The following is an 18380-nucleotide window of genomic DNA, read 5'->3' as shown; positions in this document are numbered from 1 at the left end:
TTTCTAATAAGAATCATAGACCCAGGCTGCAGCATACTAATGAGTCTAAGCTTACCAATTACATTTTGCTCTCCATTTCAGATTAAACGACTGTCTACGCACTCATGCAGCTCACCCCCTCCCCACACCATGGTGTCCTGGTTTTCAAAAATAGAAATAATAACAATAATAACATACTGTATCTTTCCAGTTAGCTACAACTCTATATGCTTTGTTAGGCTAATGATAAAGAAAATGCCTGAATCTCAATGTTATGGTAGCTGCTTCATGAGGATAATCAACTTGCCATGCATCCCTGACGCTTTGCACAGCAAAACAGAGAGATAGGCTTTAAGGAGTCAGAAACTTAGTGTATAGAGAAAACAAAAATAACCCACAGATGAAAGAGCAGAAGAAAGTTGACGGGTAAAGACAGTAGAACTGCTTGGAATTTTCCACTTCATTCTTTTCCTCTGGAGAAGAGTTTTCCCTATTACATGCCCTTTCCATTATTTTCCTTTAGGGAAGGTCTCTTCTGGCAATCCTTGTGTCTACATTCCTGGCTAAGAAAGCAACTAGGATAACTGCTGTCCGTACTCCATTCACCCTAGCTGCCAAAAAAACAGTGGTTTGGGGTGCTCAGCTTCCAGCAACACATGGAAGATTGTTCCCAGTCTCTCTGTTTGCCTGCCAGCTGCAGGTGGACACCCAGGCATGCAAAAACACCTCCTTGGAGCTCAAACATCAGCAAAAACAAGGAGACTGAACCAGACTCATGCCTCTCATAATCTGCCCTCCACTTCTGTATGTCTGGCCCCATCTTGGACATCAACAACGTACTTGGTATTGTATTAATTGTGCCGAAAACATAACTACAGTAACTTGGGACTTCTGAAATAGACTAGCTGTCAACACAAAAATGCTGTCCAGCTCAAGGCTTAGCCTCTTGGATGCCAACAGATTGGGAAGAAAGAGAAGGAGAGTGAGACTGCAACTACAGGCTACTTTCATGAGAGACAGGGATTGGATTTATGTAGAGTAATTGTAGGAAATGTTTGACAGAGACTTGTAGAACATGGTTATAATATTCCAGAATTTGATATTCACATGCATCCAGGAATACCATGGACAGGGTCCTTCAAGGGATATTTCTCACAGTTCTTCCTCATGGGTAGTAGGCTAGTTCATTCCCTCCGTACTGGGAGGATGTTTGGAGGGGAGAAAAGATTTGATCCATTGTAAATACTTTTATGTCATGGTAGAGATAGCTAAGATTGTATATAATGTATTGTAGTATTTATTTGTACAGTCATTGTAATATATTCCCTTTCCCCCATTCTGAGACTCGTGTAGTGCCTGGAAAAACCATCTCTCACTGGGTTGAGATGTGGGAGGGGGTTTGGACTAGGGAATTGGATGTTTTGGAGCTCTCAAACCATGACACCCTGCTTTCAGAGCAGGAAGAAAACCACTTCTCTTGAACCTGATAGCTCATGCATGAAGAGAAAAATGGGAAATAGACAACAAATTGGCGTGATGCCTGAAGAGTGGATGCAGCAGCCCTCAAATTGGCTAAAATTAATGAAGGAGGATGGCTGACCTATACTGTAAAGCCATTCCTGGGTTGCTTAACGATGATGAGGAAAGGTAACAAACTTGCTGCATAAACCACGTTTTAATTGCCTTGTCCTGAGCCTCTGAAACATTGAAAGATTGGATAGGAAGGTTGATTCTCTTTGTCAGTTCTTTCCTAAGGCTGATTATATGTTCCCAAACTCCTTGCTGATTGTTGTAAAAATGTGCTGGCTGGTCAGAAAGGGCCAAGTACCCAATTTCATCCCCATCTAATTTTCATATGGCTAGTCCATTTAGAGGATTCTGGGGCCATCTTCTAGAATAGATTTGTACAAAGAATTTGATTACCTTCTCTGCACAGACTCCATAAAGAGAGCAGAATTCACTCAACTGACACACAGGAGGGTGCATGATTACCCTACTGAAATGACTGGTAAAACTTCACATGCGGGAGCCATGGGTGAGTATTAGAGAAATCACTGTTAGGTTACAAGTCACTAAATGACTCCCACTGGTTTGAATCAAGCACATATAGTGTAAGAGAACTAAGGGAGTTGACCTACACTGCAGTTGTTAATTTTTCCTGGTAGGCACAACTGAAAAAAAACCCTACAGCAAAACATAAAAATTACATGTATCCTGTCTGTCCCTTTGGAGTTCAACAACACAAACTGCTGAACTGGCACAACTACGGGAGTGGCAAGACCTCACAGGGGAGGGAAAGGGATGGAGGCTTGGTGGTTTGCATTGGGAGTTTTCTAGGGCAGATCCATGGCTGTGGAGGAATACTGTTCAATTGAAGAAGACCGCCTTTTATAGTTCTTGATTCATCATGTTCATCCTCCCCTCTCTCCAGGGTGCCAAATGTCAAATCATGCATTTTGACACCTTTGGAGAGACAGAATTATGAGACCTTCAAAAGAATAAATAAAAGAAAAAGGGATTGTTGTTTTTGAAGGTGATAATTAGAAGTCAGATGCCCACCTAACAGCCCTAATTTGGACATGATGGAACATTGCTGAAAAGAAGAGTCCTCAGAGGCAGCTTCACTTTGATTACAGGTGCAAAGAGACATTATGGCCAGTTGCACTTTGTCTTTGACTTCAGTGGGATTTAGATTTCACCCTGCAAGTCTGTTTAATTGACATTAACATATTCAGATATATTTGTATCTCATTCCATTCAAATCTACTACTGTCAGCTTCCAGTCAGAAGTATAGCACCAGCTGCAGCCTTCACCATGGTCAACTCTACTGCAAAACCAATTTTATTCTTGGGTGAAGTCTTACTCAATTGCATCAATAACCTGTCTGGAAGAGGAGTCATTTGGCAAGAAAGGTTAATGGACAATCACAGAATATTCTGAGTTGGAAGGGACTCACAGGGATCATCAAGTCCAACACTTAAGCCCATACAGGGATCAAACTCACAACCTTGGTGTTACTAGCACCATGTTCTAATCAACTGAGCTAACCTCAGGGTCAATCAGAGAGTCTAACAAATATGGAAAGGTGAGAAACCTAAATATGACTAGGTTGTCCAAGCACCAAGTATGAGTGGGAGGATACATGAACCCCCCAGAAGTACCAGAAACCCCTGAACACCAAGGATGGAAAGGAGTTGATTAAAGTGGTGTCACTGCAAGAGCAGTAGTAGGATCATCTTTTTAGAAATGATACATTTACAGTTATATGTAAAGCCAAGCTTTGACAATATATAGGAGAACAGTTTTACAGTGAGCCATTAAGCCCTGTCTCCTGAGACCTTAAACCTAGACTGAGAAAGTACCTTAAAAGCCAGGGACAAAGCTGCCACAGCCTGCAGTATGGAAAAGATGACCCAATATATCTTTTTTGTCCATAATTTTTATAATTCTATGAGCTTTCATATTTGGAAAATAAAATTAATTTCTGTTCATTGAATGCTGCCACTGTCTTTTGCTTTGTGAAAGTAGAAACCTCTCTCCCCAAAAAGTTTCAGCTGCCCTTTATTGCAGTCTTTCATCACTGTCACATCTTCATCTTCAGGCTATCTGCACCAGAAAAAAATTGTTTAGAAACTAAGATTAATAACAGGTTTATTGGAAGTGGTGAAAATACAGTAGGATGCATGATTTTTAGCCTCTAGCTGTTAATGCAGCATCTTACATACGTTGACATTCTTCACCTTTGGAAAAGAGGAATGCTGTTTCTGCTGATACTGGAAATGTGGCATGTTCCCAACACCGCTCTGAGAAGACAAGTAATTGTTGACCAGTTGCTATTAATAAACAAAGAAACCCTGACCTGGAGTATAGCTGTGCTTTCTGAGGACATTTTTTCCAATTTATCTAAGTTACCTTTTTTTTCTTCCCAGCATTCCTGAAATGCACTGTGTCAGTTTTTAAATTAATTAAGGTTGAAATTAAGTAACAGTGGGAATGGAAAGGAATTTTTGATTAAAACAGGAGTCACTGAAGTTAGATGTATTACTGTGGAAGAAAGCTGCGCTGTCTGTAGCAAGTGACTAGCACTTACTACGAATTCAGAGAAAAATCAGAATTTCAACAAGACTCAGTAGGGCCAGAAAGGTGACACAAAGGAAAGCTGGACAATCAACTGTGAATAAATTCTCTGAATATTTTCTCCTTCCCTCTCTTACCCTCTTGGTGACAGTAAATCTTTGTCCTACCTATTTACTCACTCTTGAGTATCGTGTGCTAAGTAGTTAGTCCAAATTTCACGGAGTGAAACTCGTTCTATTGGGAAATAATTGCTCGGTTGGGGGTGAGGAAGGGGAATGTTTTATTACATATCTTGGAGAATGAGATGTGTTTGGATCATTAAGCCATTCTTTTCTCTCTGGATAAAATCAGATCAGAGGGCACTGGAGACATGACAGCAACGGTAGCAAAGATAGATGGACATATACAGAGATAAGATGGATAGATAGATATGACACATGCTGATAACAGGATTTTAATATATGGTGTAGAAAACATTGAAAAAACTACAGTCTTTCTCTGGCCAGATGTGGAAACTGTTTTCTGGAATGTTACATGTGCTGTTAAGAATTCTATAAAAGCATTAAAGTGATCTGGTGTATATGATTTATAATAACTATAAAGAAGTTACCAACCTGTAAATGGAAAAATGGAAAGGCTCTGAGGAGCAGAAAATCGTGGGACAACAGAAATAATTTGAAAAATGGTATCCTCAAGTAATATAGACACTTTCTCACAGGTATCTCCAGAGAAGAAACTTCTTACTGAAATACACAGCAGTCTTGTATCTAGTCCCCCTAACCGATTACATCATCTGCTATATTTAGAATAGCTCCAGTGTAACCATGGAAACTGCTTGTGCTTAAACTCACATTATTTCAATCAACATTAGTTGACAGTACGGTAATACTTTTGGAAGCTCACAAAACAATCTATCACTGTTATTATATGCCTATATATATAGCAACATGGTTTTTGTCTTTTCTTAAGAATGCATTGTGCAAACCCAGAGATGTCAGATTTCCGACAAAGACTACAAAGAGCCAGATTCATGGCACTGGAGTGCACATACAAGACTTCAGGAGAATTCATAGTACATCTCTGTAAATTGCTATAGGCCAGCTGCCTAATGAAAGGGCTCATGCTGTCACACTGCATGCATATTTCTGTGTGTCTGTCTTTCACGTGCAACTTTTGAACTCAGTTTCAACCAAATTGGACAAAGACAAAAAAAAGGAGGCTTTTAATCTCCCACAAGGTCTGCAAAGGTAAGCAGCTATGCCAAAAAAAGTCTTACCGGTGGTGCCACTGAAAGGCTACCAAAGGCAATCTTTATTAGACGTAGGAAAATCTAAAAAAAAAAGGCTCTGTGATTTCTGCAGGTCATGGAATACTTATAATATTGATCATCATATTAGAAACCAAATAAAAACTATACCTATGCATTGCATTGCAGAAACACAAAAAATAATTTCCATTGTTTCTCTATAAAAGGCAGATTTGCAGAAATTATTAAGAAATCCCAAACAAGTATTAGAACTTCAAATAAATACCAGAAATCCTGGAGAGCAATTAAAAAAATTACTTAGAAGCAGAAGTCTCAGACTCAGACTTCCAAACTGGACTCAAGGAGCCATAATCATTGCAAAAGGAAATTGCTTTAAATTTATGCTAGTGATTATCTGAGATTGAAATGTAAAGTTAGCACTAGGGAACAAAATACTACAAATGCCCAGTTTTCACTGGGCAGGAATGTTACTATAAGGTTCCAGAGGCATCAGAACTCTTCAGAATATTTAGAACTGAAATATAAATAGGAATGAGGTGACTACATTTTCAGACTATAGTTGATTGCAAACAATTTCAGGAGGATCTGCTGCTATTTTGTGGTTGAGTGATAAAATGGCAAATATTATACTATGGTAATAAATATGAAGCAGAGTATGTGTATGGAAAATAACCCCAATTATACATGTAGAGGGATAAGCTCTAACTTAGCAATTCCTCAGAATTCCTCAGAAATAAATACTGGATTCGTAGGCATCTAAGAACAATGATGGGGGAAACAGGCAAATCAGATATTTAGAGTTTCTGGAAAAGTTATCAGAGTAAAATGGAAAAGACCTTATGTCACATTTTTATGACTGCAGGTGATTTTAGTCACCTCAGAAGTGATGTAAGAGAACTGGCTAACACAAGGAGGAAGAAAACAAGAGAGCCAGGCTATGGCATCCTTTCAAGAAGAGAAGAATAGATGAGAATTCCTCAGCCTGGAAGAGAGTCAGCTGAGGGGTGGTAAGATTAAAGCCTACAGGCACATGAATTGTATGGAGAAGATGAAGGGGGAGTGACTTTCTTCACGCTGGGGAGAGGATGAAACAGGAAGAAGGGAAACGGCCTTGACCCCAACTTCCACTTCATTTAAGAGTTCTGTCAGTGGTGCATCTTTTACATCTGTCCCAAGTCCTGTATCCTGTCTCTGAGTGGTTCTTGCCAAGAATGCACTGTCACATAAAGACACTGAAGGAAAGCAGAGGGAATAATTACAGAGTTTTCTAGCAACTATATATCTAAATGAGCAAAATATTCACCAAAGACCTTGCTTTTAATCCATTAGAGCTTCTTGGGTAGCTTGCTGCCTCTAGCAATATCCCAATTCTGCAGTAGCATCGTGGCAAGACCAGCTGAATACTTTGACTGAGTGGCACAGCACATGCTGTGAAAAGACTACAATTTTTCAGCCTATTCATCCTTTTTCTCAATAACAGCAGACAAAATTTGTTGTTGGCTACACTTAAAATTACCAAGTTGGGCCATGAGACCAGACCATTAGAACAAAAGGATCTGATGTATTCAGTTTGGGGAACTAAAGGTGCCACAGCTTAGCTCTAGTCAAGTACCGTGGTCTCCTCAGCCCTGCTTCAGGTCTGTCCTGGCACCTGTCTTTGTCCAGCCGGGCTGTAAAACAAGTTGCTGAAATGATCTGAACTAAAAATAACCAAGCAGAAAAATCTATGCAAAATACTTCTCTGCTGTGAATGATGGCCAACAGCTTTCCAGCTGTGGAGTGGGTTTTGTCCGTATGACTTCTGTGGGAAATCAGTCAAATGGATTTTCAGTGCAGTGGCTGAGCAAAGGAGGACAAAATAAAATGGTAGTGACAGTCAGTTCCTCTAGCATCAAAATATCCCCAAAATGGCTTGAAAGAGACATCTAAAAGTCAGTCCTCCATGTTGAGTGTTGGGGTCCCTTACATAGCATGGATCAAGGAATGAATCCTTCCTGCTGAGAGGAACTCTGCAACTCCCTGATGGTGGCAGATCGCCAGTTATATTCTGCAAAAGCTTCCATATTGAAAACATAAAAGCTATAAGTACTTCAATTTGAACAAAAATTATCACTCATATGTAGTAGATTGATTTTTAAGGAAAATTACTCATTCAGCTTTTATGCTTTTAACAAACTTTTCTCAAAGCCCCAATCTCTGTTCAATCTTATGAGTTTCAAAGATCTTAGCTTGAAAAGCATAACCTTCACAAATATTTTGCACATGTTTCATGGTATGTCCACTTTTAAGTATTCCAGTGGAATTCTTAAAACAGAAAAATCAGATTGTTACCAACATCCAGAAACTAATTTGGAGGGGAAAGTACATTTCAAACTGCAAATATTCCTTTTTATATTCCCAGTGCATTACAAGTTGAATGACAACTTGATTTTCACCCCCCACCTCCTTCTGCAATGTTAAAAATGTGACTGGAAAATATTATATCACCAGTCTGAAACCTTGTTTTACATTTCCAAGTTGTAGCCTAGGGCAATAGTTTCAAACACTCAAGTGGGAAATCCTGAAACTGGAGGCTGGAATGTCCTCTTGGAGTGGAGAGGCACCCTGAACTAATGCATTGTCTGCATGTTGATGTTTTGTAGCATCTTATTTCATCTAATGGGGTAGAGATTATTTCAGATCTATATTAATTTGCTAAGCAAAATCATTAGACTCCTTCAAATCATTTGCATCTCACTTTAATCTTTCAGCGTAATATAGACACATAGTCCCCCATAATATGAACCAGCTGAATGGATTCCAATTTATCAAGAAATTGTAAATTGCAAAATATCAAGCTGAAATGGCAGTAACAAATCCAGTGATCATTGTCCCGTACATTTTATATTGTTATTTAAGACCTCGTGGGAGATCAATGCTGTATAACCTATGCTGTATAACCTATTTCTCAGGATTCTTGTCAGATATATGAACTCGTTGCAACTGTTTTCACTAATATATTATGACTTGTTTATGATACTGAAGAATAAGTGATGGGATCAGCATGGTCAGAGTGGAATGGGAAATGATGTGGAAATCATCTGGAAAAGGTATATTTTTTTTCCTGTCTCTGTATGCATATACTGAAGGATTATTATTAGCCTATTCCACAGACCTCCCATTTGCATCCCTCACACATTGTTTTTGGACCTAGATGTACCCTCTTTGTGAAAAATACAATATCTAGAATACTCACTGACTCCTTAACAATAATCACAGCACTCAGACTCAAGATTTAACTTTAAAATTAAATTTAGAACTTGCTGAGAAGATATGTCAGCAAAACTTTAAATCTGTGGATTTCTTCACAGATTATGTGGCTGCCAGGCAAGCAATACCCTACTTTGACAGCAACAGATGTAACAGCTCATTTTGTCCTCTACTGCGTCCCTGCCTGCTCCTGCTGGTGCATATGGCTTCCAGGAACCAGGAGACTGAATCTCTCCAGGAGAGATTTCCTGCTCAGCTGCAACAGAGGAGATGGATCCAACAGGTCCTTTTGGGGAAGTAACACATCAGCTACCCACTGGTCAGAATATTTGTGATTACACCACCTTTACTTTTCCACTTCTTCAGCTAGCACTTCCAGTGAATAAGCCAGGCCTTGTCAGGAAGACACTGGAAAGCGCAAGCAAAAGATGAAGTTGGTTACCCTCCCTCCCTTCTGTGGGAGCCCCTTCTGATAATGAGGCTTGAAAAGCAGTTGTGGCTAAAAATGTCAGGGAGAACAGCCCTGGGACCACTGCTGGCAATATTTCATACTCCTTTCTGATACATCTTGAAGCCAGGCTCCCTTGCTCTGCGTCCCATTCCCATGTCTTATGTGTTCATATCCTCACGTGCAGTCCCCAGTGTCATCGGCACCTCAGAGCACATCTTTCACATTGACAGCAAAAGGAATCATGTCCCCGGTGAGGCTGCTGTATGCAAGCTGTTTTCAGCATTATATCCTGGATTTCCCAAAAGGCTTGTGCTATCAGTACAATTACTCCCATTTTACAGAGGACATAAGTGCAGCTGAGAACTTACCGGTCTTCTCAGAGATTTCTCATGTGAATTACATTTTTAGCTCAGGAATACCTTTAAGTATATACTTAAGTCCCTTTACACTGCTTTCTAGGACTATGCTATTAAAGACTTATTTTAAAGCCCACTTTAAATCCTATTGATTAAACTCCATGCCTATACAGCTTTCTGAGAAAGAAAACTTCAGCAAATTGGAGTCTCATGTATAAAATGGATGACTAAAAATAAAATGCTATTCACTGTAGGCACCCAACAGAACAAATAAATGTATCAAGGTCTTTCCTGCGTGTTGTCAGGCCTGATCAGATTCAGTTTGGTCTGTCCTCTGAGCAGCGAAAGTACCAGCAGTCTGAAACTGTAACACATAAAATAAGAAAAATAAACATAACAGTTTCATGTGATAATGAGAATGCAATCTGTTTTCTGTTGCCTTCCTTTCCCGCCCTGACAAAAAAGTCTTTTTGTTTTCCAGAAAGCATTAAAGAATAATAAAACCATTTGTCTAATAATAGAAGGTTTAATTTCCCATTGTTTGCAATGCCTTAACATATCCTGCATCATTCCGACAAGGCAGTGAGTTTTGCAATCAGTACAGTCCTATAGCTGTGCTTCTGTGAGAGGGTGCTTTAAAAGGTTATGCTCTGCCGTAATTTCTCGTGCAACTCAGCTCCTTCCTTTTTCTTTCCTCCCTGCACAATGATTTGCAGGACACAGTCAGAATAAGTTATTTGTAAAGCCATCACTTCATTTCATACACACCGATATATAGATCTCACAGCAAAATATTGTACAGTTTATTGAAATAAAAGCTGTAATGGGAGGAGTTAAATTGTAGGATGTGTTGCAGTTGTCAAGGAGAAACTATTAAAGCCTTTCTCTTTTCTGTCATAAGATAATATGTACCTTCACAGTACAAACAAATAACTTTACAAATAACTTTACAAGTAACTATTTAATTATAGTAGTCAGTTTCAAGTTCTCATTCTTAATCTAGTTAACCGTGTCTCATGCCCATCTGTAGGTGGCATCTCTTCCCTGATGACCTGAGGCACCATGGGCCCATCAAGCTAGAACAACTTTTCCTTATGCTGCCTAGATCTACCTGCAACACTTTGACTTGTGCAGCTTGGTCTGCCTGTTCGTTGCTGTGACGTTCTTCATTTGCTTGGTTTTTGGGCACGTGTGGTGGACTCTCAGAATCAACTTCTCTACCTGGGCCGCAATGTCTTGCCACATTTCAGAAGCCCAGATGGCTTTCCCTTTGAGTTGCCAATTGGCCTTCATCCATGTCTAACGTTCCCCACAGAGCATTGGTTACCATCTACGAGTCAGTGTAGAGGTGGCCACTCTCTCATTTGATAATGTCCAAGGCCAGTTGGATGGTTCTGAGCTCTGCAACTTGACTCGATCCACCTTCTCCTTCAGGGGCTTCTGCAACTCATCATAGAAGGCCCCATACAGCTGCATTCCATTTTCAGCTTGTCCCTACAATGTGATAGGAGCCATCAGTGAAAAGAGTGTATTGTTTTTCATCATCTGACAGTCAAGTTGTATGGTGGAACTTCCTCAGCAGGTGTCACCTGCTCTTCTTCCCCTTCATCTGCCAGACCAAAGTTCTCATCTTCGGGCCAATTTGTGATTACCTCCAAGATCCCAGGCTGATTAGACTTTTCTATCCCAGTGCGTTGTGTGATCAGGGCAATCCACTTGCTCCATGTAGCATCGATGGCATGATGCGTGGAGGGAACTTTTCCTTTGAACATCCACACCAGCATGGGTAGTTGGGGTGCCAGGAGAAGCTGTGCTTCTGTGCCAATCATTTCTGAGGCAACCTGAACTCCTTCATAGGCTGCTAGAATCTCCTTCTCTGTCGCAGTGTAGTTGGCTTCAGACCCTTTGTAGCCTTGGCTCCAGAATACAAGCAGTTGTACTCGAGTCTCCCCTGGCACTTTTGGCCAGAGGGTCTGGGAAGGATCATTCTTCCCAGTTGCAGAGTAGAACATGTTCTTCACCTCCTATCCTGTTCTGACTGGCCCAAGGGCTACAGCATGAGCAATCTCCTGTTTGATCTGTTCAAAGGCTTGTTGCTGTTCAAGGCCCCACTGGAAATTGTTCTTATGTGTTATGAAGTAGAGGGGACTTACAATCTGGCTGTATTCTGGCATGTGCATCCTCCAGAAACCTACAGGGCCTAGGAAAGCTTGTGTTTCCTTCTTGCTGCTCTGTGGGACATTGTTGTTATCTTATTAATACTTCTGTTGGGATCTGACAGCATCTGTCCTGCCACCTCATTCCCAGAAACTGGATTTCCCAGGCAGGGCCCTCGACCTTACTTTGTTTGATGGCAAAACCAGCTTTCAGGAGAATCTGGATGATCTCTCCTTTCTCAAAGAGTTCTTCTGCCATCTTCCCCCATACAATGATGTCATCAACATACTGCAGGTGTTCTGGAGCCTCACCCTTCTCTAGTGCAGCCTGGATCAGTCTGTGGCAGATGGTGGAATTGTGTTTCCACCCTTGGGGCAACTGGTTCCAGCTGTACAGCACGCCCCTCCAGGTGAAAGCAAACTGTGGTCTGCATTTTGCTACTAAGGGAATGGAGGAAAGTGCATTAGCAGTGTCAATAGTGACATACTATTTGGCTGCCTTGGGCACCAGTTCATATGAAACTCCAGCATTTCTGGCACAGTGGCACTCAGCAATGGGGTAACTTCATTCAAGCCATGAATGGCTTGAATAGACACTGTCAGTCTCTATTCTCCACTGGGCTTACGCACAGGCCAAATGGGGTTGTTGAAGGGTGAATGGGCCTTGCTGACCACCCTCTGGCTGTCCAATTCACGAATTATCTTGTGGATGGGAATCACAGAGTCTCAATTTTTTTGGTACTGCCAGCGATGCACTGTCATGGTAGCAACAGGTACTTGTTGTTCCTCCACCTACAAGAGTCTTACAACAGAAGGATTTTCTGACAGACCAGGCAAAGTGTTCAATTGTCTAATCCTTTCTGTTTTCAGAGCAGCAATTCCAAAGGCCCACCAATGTCCTTTTGGGTCTTTGAAGTTGCCATTCCTGAGGCAGTTAATGCCCAGGATACATGGGTTGTCTGGACCAGTCACTATAGGGTGTTTCTGCCACTCCAGCTTCTAACACTGTAAATTCTTGGGAACCCTCTATCACCCCAGAAATGGAAACAGACTCTGCCCCTACATGTCCTGATAGTATTAAGGTCCACCGAGCACCAGTGTCAAGCAAACTGTTGAATTTTTGTGGTTCTGATGTGCCAGGCCATTGGATCCACACAGCCCAGTAGACCCTACTGTCCCTTTCCTCCCCCCTGGCTGGAGGCAGGGCCTCTCTAATATTGGTCATTATAGCTGTTTCTACCACCCTATAAACATATTCGGGAGGTACCTTCTAAAGGGTCAGACATGCCATTGTCCAGTCTGTTTTGCCTAGGCACTTGCTCATGGGAAACTGGCACTACACTCACCCTTGCTGACTTCTGTTTGGTATTTGCTTTCTCCTTCATCTCCCATACTCAGGCTCAAGCACGGCTAGCTCTCTCAGTCATTGGATCCCTTGTTCCAGGGGCTTGTTGCAGCTGGAGATCTTTCTGTGGGGGTTTCAATGACCATGTCTGGCTAGTCTTTGTCATTAAATTAACAAATATCAGCAAGGGGAAAATAACTCAGAGAAATTTCAGGGTTTCTAAAAGCCTATTATTACACTTTTTTTTTTAAATGTTTTGGCTTAGGAAAATGAATTAGCAAAAAGATTAGGCTAAACTGATCTCTAAGTGCAAGCATCATGGAAAGGATTGAATGCTTAATAATTTCAGGCCATGCCCAATAATAATTGAGAATAATACTTGTCTCAAGCATAATAATACTAAAGGATAGCAACACCATTTTAACTGGAAAAAGTGGAAGAAAAGAGTTTGGTCTGCTTTGATATTTAGGATGCAGTCTTTGTTAAGATAAAGTTGAAGATGGAATGACTTATTCATATAAATGTTACTGTAGTAACAAGCCGGCAAATGAAATAATGAAAGAGGTTCCTTTGTTTTAAGGGAAACCTACAAATTTCATCCACTGAAAGTTCGATAGTTTATACACTCCAAGGCAACTCTAACTTACATCCACATCTGCAACATACCAGTTCTGCGTGATCCTGAATCCCCCCTACATATGGTCATTTTTAGCATTCAGAGGAGCGCAGGAGCAATTGCCTCAGTGAGCCCCATGCTGCATGAGATGGGTATTTCAGCGTCACCCAGAACCTAGTCTTGCAATGAGCGGAGAATTTTTTTTCTTTTCTTTTTCTAAAAATCTAGATAGTTTCATTCAAAATGCTTTGTTAAAAGAAAACTAAGGTCAAAAAGCAAAGCCCACAAGATCAGGAAATGTCAGCACAAAAATGATAATGAGAAGATTTTCAAAAACACATTTGTGTAAACGGATGAGGATACAGAACTTTGCATGTCCAAAGCATTTTAATCAATTAGTGAGAAACCAACAAAAGGAATAGAGTAGGGGGTTTATAATGCCTGGTGAAAGTCAGAGCCCTGTGCCTAAAACATGGACTGCCATTTGGTGCCTGAGGAAATTCAGCACCTAAAACTGCCCCAGCTGGCACAGTGAGACAGGGTTGCCTGACTGAAGGCAGCAGACCAGAAGGGAACAACCCAAGCCTACTGGCATGAGGGACAGCAACATGCCAGAAGGGCATCCCTGGGAAAAGGGTCTCTGTCCCTGACACCCAGCCAGGGAGCACTGTGGGTGAGGCAGTGGGCAACGCCTGACCTTGTGTGCTGCAGGGTGTCCCTGCACACTGGCCAGGGGGGCAGGGGAGACCCACACATCACTCAGAGCTGAGTCATTAACCCCTCAGAGCAACTGTGGTGCTCAGGACACTCATCTGGGAATGGGAAATTCAATATTTCCGGCATAAATCAGAGCATTGGCAAGCTGCCTAGTGGTCTCGGATGTTCCTGCTGGCTGTCAGAGCCCTCTCTGACCCGCTTTGTGGGGGAATGAATGTACACAAAACTGCCCCTTACAGGTGTGGGTGTCTACATGCATACATAGACATTTTCTATTCTATATTCAGTGTTTAAAACGGGGTTCATCTGGAGACCATCAATACAGGTGGCAACTAGGGTGCCACAGGGAACGCTCACCAGTCAGGATGAACAACCTGTAGAGTGAGACTTGTTTTCCTGAAAGCTGTAGTTTTAATCATAGGTGCTTTGGCTTATTTGGCAAGTTCATTTCTATTCAGCTTTTTCTCATGACATTAAAAATCAACTCATCAACAGTATTTGGTTCTGTAAACAAACCCAAGGCTAGGCTAGGAGCAATACCAGTTTATACCATCAGAGAACCTGGCATATATTCTTTCATGTTCTCTCCTTTTATTTTTTGTTTTTTACCCCCTTCTGATTTTTTTTCTGGAAGTATTTATTTTAAGCAACTGTACATAATATCAGAGAAGACAGAGTGCAATGTGATATTTTTGTAGCACATTGCTTAATGTCCTGGGTGTAATCAATTGAGACAATGTCTAGCAGTGGAGAGTTTAAATAAGGGTCAGATTCTCGTCAGGAAAAATTTCACTACTTCTTCTCTGTAAAAAAATTAAAAATATATGTAGTTTGACCAAAAAACTTATTATGTATAGCTTCTTTCAAACAGAATATCCTCTGTGTCTGATATTTTTCCCTTCATTATCATCTAAGCTGGGCTTTTACAGACTACCTTACATCAGATCATTTCAAAGCAACATCTGTTGTTTTCAAGGTTAAGTTTGCTGTTACAATAAAGTACTGCTAAAATGTTAGCTCTCTATAGGAATACCTTGGCTGAGGTCCACTTTATGCAGAAATTATTGTCTTGTAATACTGCATTGAAACTAGAAGACAATGTAAACTAAATGACAAGGATATTTGTTTGGAGCTTCAGCTTAAGTGCACTGAAAGACCCTGGCTTTACACTATTTTTGAGTCTGTGTTCATGAAACAGAGGGCTTATCCTCGCATTGTCACACTTCCCCAAGGTGCCAATAGATTCGTCCACTGGAGTGACTGCATCTCATCAGCCAGTGCAAAGGATAAGCAGGGCTGGATGCAGTGGGGCCATAGCTGTTGCTTGTAGGGGATCCCCATCAGTGTTCCATCCTAAAAATAGTGTTGATGGATTATCACAGAACCCTTCCAGGGACAAAACCTCAGTTGGGGCATGATTGACTGAGCAGAGAAGTCAACAAAATTATTTTTCTTGCATTTATGGTGGTTATTTTCATTCTGCTGAATTTAATAAACTAAGATTAGACAGACTTCTGGTAATTTTCTTGTTACCAATTTACCTTGTTTGTTATACTTAAAACTGCCTTTTATTCCACCTGAGCTATTTATAAGATCAACTTGTGTAGGTGATGATGCTTGGGAAGTACGTGACTACACAGGCGCTGTCACTGCTACATTTTGGTTTTGGTCGATAGCCTGAAACCCCAACCTCCGAGTGGGGCAGATTAATGTTTGTACCAAACAGCTCCAGCAGCATCATGGGTCTCAAAAATTCTCCTTATCAAACAGAAGTTTCATTAGAGGTTAGAAATATAAATTGGTGAAGTGACAGATTCTATGGTATGATGGAAGTTCAATTATAAGTGGATAACATAATATAACAAGTGCAGATGAAATCCTATTAAGGTCTGAAAATCCAATATCTCATCTTCCTGACTTTTAATTGATCTTTACACATATTGTCATTGCAGTCAAATATTTGAAATGATTCCTGTACACATAAACAAATGTAAGCACATTAACTCTGTTAATAATTTTAACAAGTAATTTGTATTTCCCATTAGAGTATCTTACAATTTGCTTTACCATAATTAAAGATATCATCACTGATAAGCTTTAATATGTTATTTAAACTCTGCTTGTTTATAAGATTTGCTTTTATCATTAACTGCAGGTTGATAAGACCCACATCTTAATGAAGATACCCTCATTAAGAAATTAGATTTTATGTCTACAGCAAATAGGATGTTCAGGAAGGGAGGGACTGCTGATTTTTTTCATAAATCCTAAATATAGACCTTTCTTCCTAAGGTTGATCTGTGGTAAGTCAGGCAAGTTCATCAGACCATGGCTTTCAGTCTGTTTTACCAGAAAAGCAACATTTCTGTCAAACAGCATATCCTTCACTTGCCATAAAATTACATGTCTCTGTGATACCTAGAGTACTGATGGGCAAAAGAAGTTCTGCACATAAAGACAGTTATGGAAACTTGCTCTGGATCAAGGTCACAGGTCACTTTTCTTTTGAGTAGGATGAAAAGCCCTAAAGAATGGAAGTCCTTTTGCCTGGGTTTCTAAAAACCCAGACAGCAGAGGCTTTCAAGGACCAAGCTAGAGAAACAAATGAGATGCATGTGATATGGGACACCAGTTAAATCCTTTGCAAATATTTTGCTTCTTATGCACTTCCAAATCAGGTACAAAACATGCTTCCTTTATTCTTGGCTAACACAATGGGAATAAACAGACTATTTGCCTCTGCCCCTGCTCTGTCTTGTGCAATTGATATGTCTCACTTAACAGCAGTGTTCTGAACAGCTGTTCAGAGATGATTTCTTTTACATTATTTGCCAAGAAGAGAAAGAGAACTAATATGTATATTTCCAGCTTGAAGTCTGAACTGTTTGCTTGTGGTAAAAATGTGACTTTTGAGAGTCTTTCTTTAGATATACCCTACTCTGACACTTTGTAAACAAAAACAACTTTTGTCACCAGCTATGACTAATCCATTGCTTTAGTTCAGTAAGTAGAACATACGTTCAATTCATAATCAAATAGCTGAATTTATCGTTCAAGGCTGAAAAACAGATGAGTGGTTTAGCTATTTTTTTAAGGTTATAAGACTTCTAGATAGAGGTAAATAAATGTCCTAGTGAATAAATTGGCAGAGTAGGTGGAGGTGAAAGTAATTTTCCTTAGTTTATCTTCCACTTGTGATTTGCTTAGAGGAGTTTTTTTGTCCTCAATTTTATTTTAAGAAATGAAACACTTATTCCCTAGCCTCAACACCTGCTGCTTTACTGTTCTTATTTTTGTGTGGAGAGATGATTTGGACCTTAATTAAAATTGGAATCACTTCTTCCCATGGAATGATATTAAATATTTTGCTAGCAAGAACTAGCATGCAGTAAAAACTTTTGATGAAACTTTCAACATTCCTTCAAGAGATGTAAAAAGACTACAAAGACATCACTTGTAAGTAATAGACTGATGCTCTTCCATTCCACATATCATTCAGAACAGCAAAATAATTTGCATCCTCCTTCTCCAAGATCTCAACTACCCTTCCTTTGTAACTTACATTTTCTGAATTGTTGAGGACAAAACAGATTCAAGCATAACATTAACTGAGAACTGTTTAACTATGCTACTATAATTTCGTATTGATTTTATGTAAACTTTTAACCAAACACAGATTGCACTTCTTAAAGAAGGCTTTTGGGAGTTCCTAATAAATTGCCTTTCCAATCTCTAATGGAGCATTAGTAATTATTGGAAACAATTGGATTTAAAGTCACTTAGAAACCACAGAACAGTAGCTTGATACAGTATATTTCTGTTTCACTAAACAGCTCTGTTAAATGAAATTTGTATCTGACAAAAAATACTAGAAAAAATACTGGCTAAAATTTATCTTGACTGTAAAATTCTATGTGATCTTCCTGATATCTCATATTCTAGATAGTATGTTCATCACCAAAAACTACTGTAGTGATTTTAGCAGACAGAAGCAGACAGAATATGCCAAGTTGGAAGGGACCCACAAGGATCATCAAGTCCAACTCCTGACCCTGCGCAGGACCCTCCCCAAGAGTCACACTATGTTCCCAAGAGAATTGTCCAAATGCTTTTTGAAGTCTGTCAGACTTGTTGCTGTGACCACTTCCCTGGGGAGCCTGCTCCAG

The sequence above is a fragment of the Lepidothrix coronata genome, unplaced genomic scaffold (genome assembly GCF_001604755.1).
Source record: "Lepidothrix coronata isolate B3197 unplaced genomic scaffold, Lepidothrix_coronata-1.0 Scaffold9, whole genome shotgun sequence".
In the NCBI taxonomy this organism is placed as follows: Eukaryota; Metazoa; Chordata; class Aves; order Passeriformes; family Pipridae; genus Lepidothrix; species Lepidothrix coronata.
The sequence above is the reverse complement of the archived record's forward strand: the minus strand, read 5'-3'. Positions refer to the sequence as shown.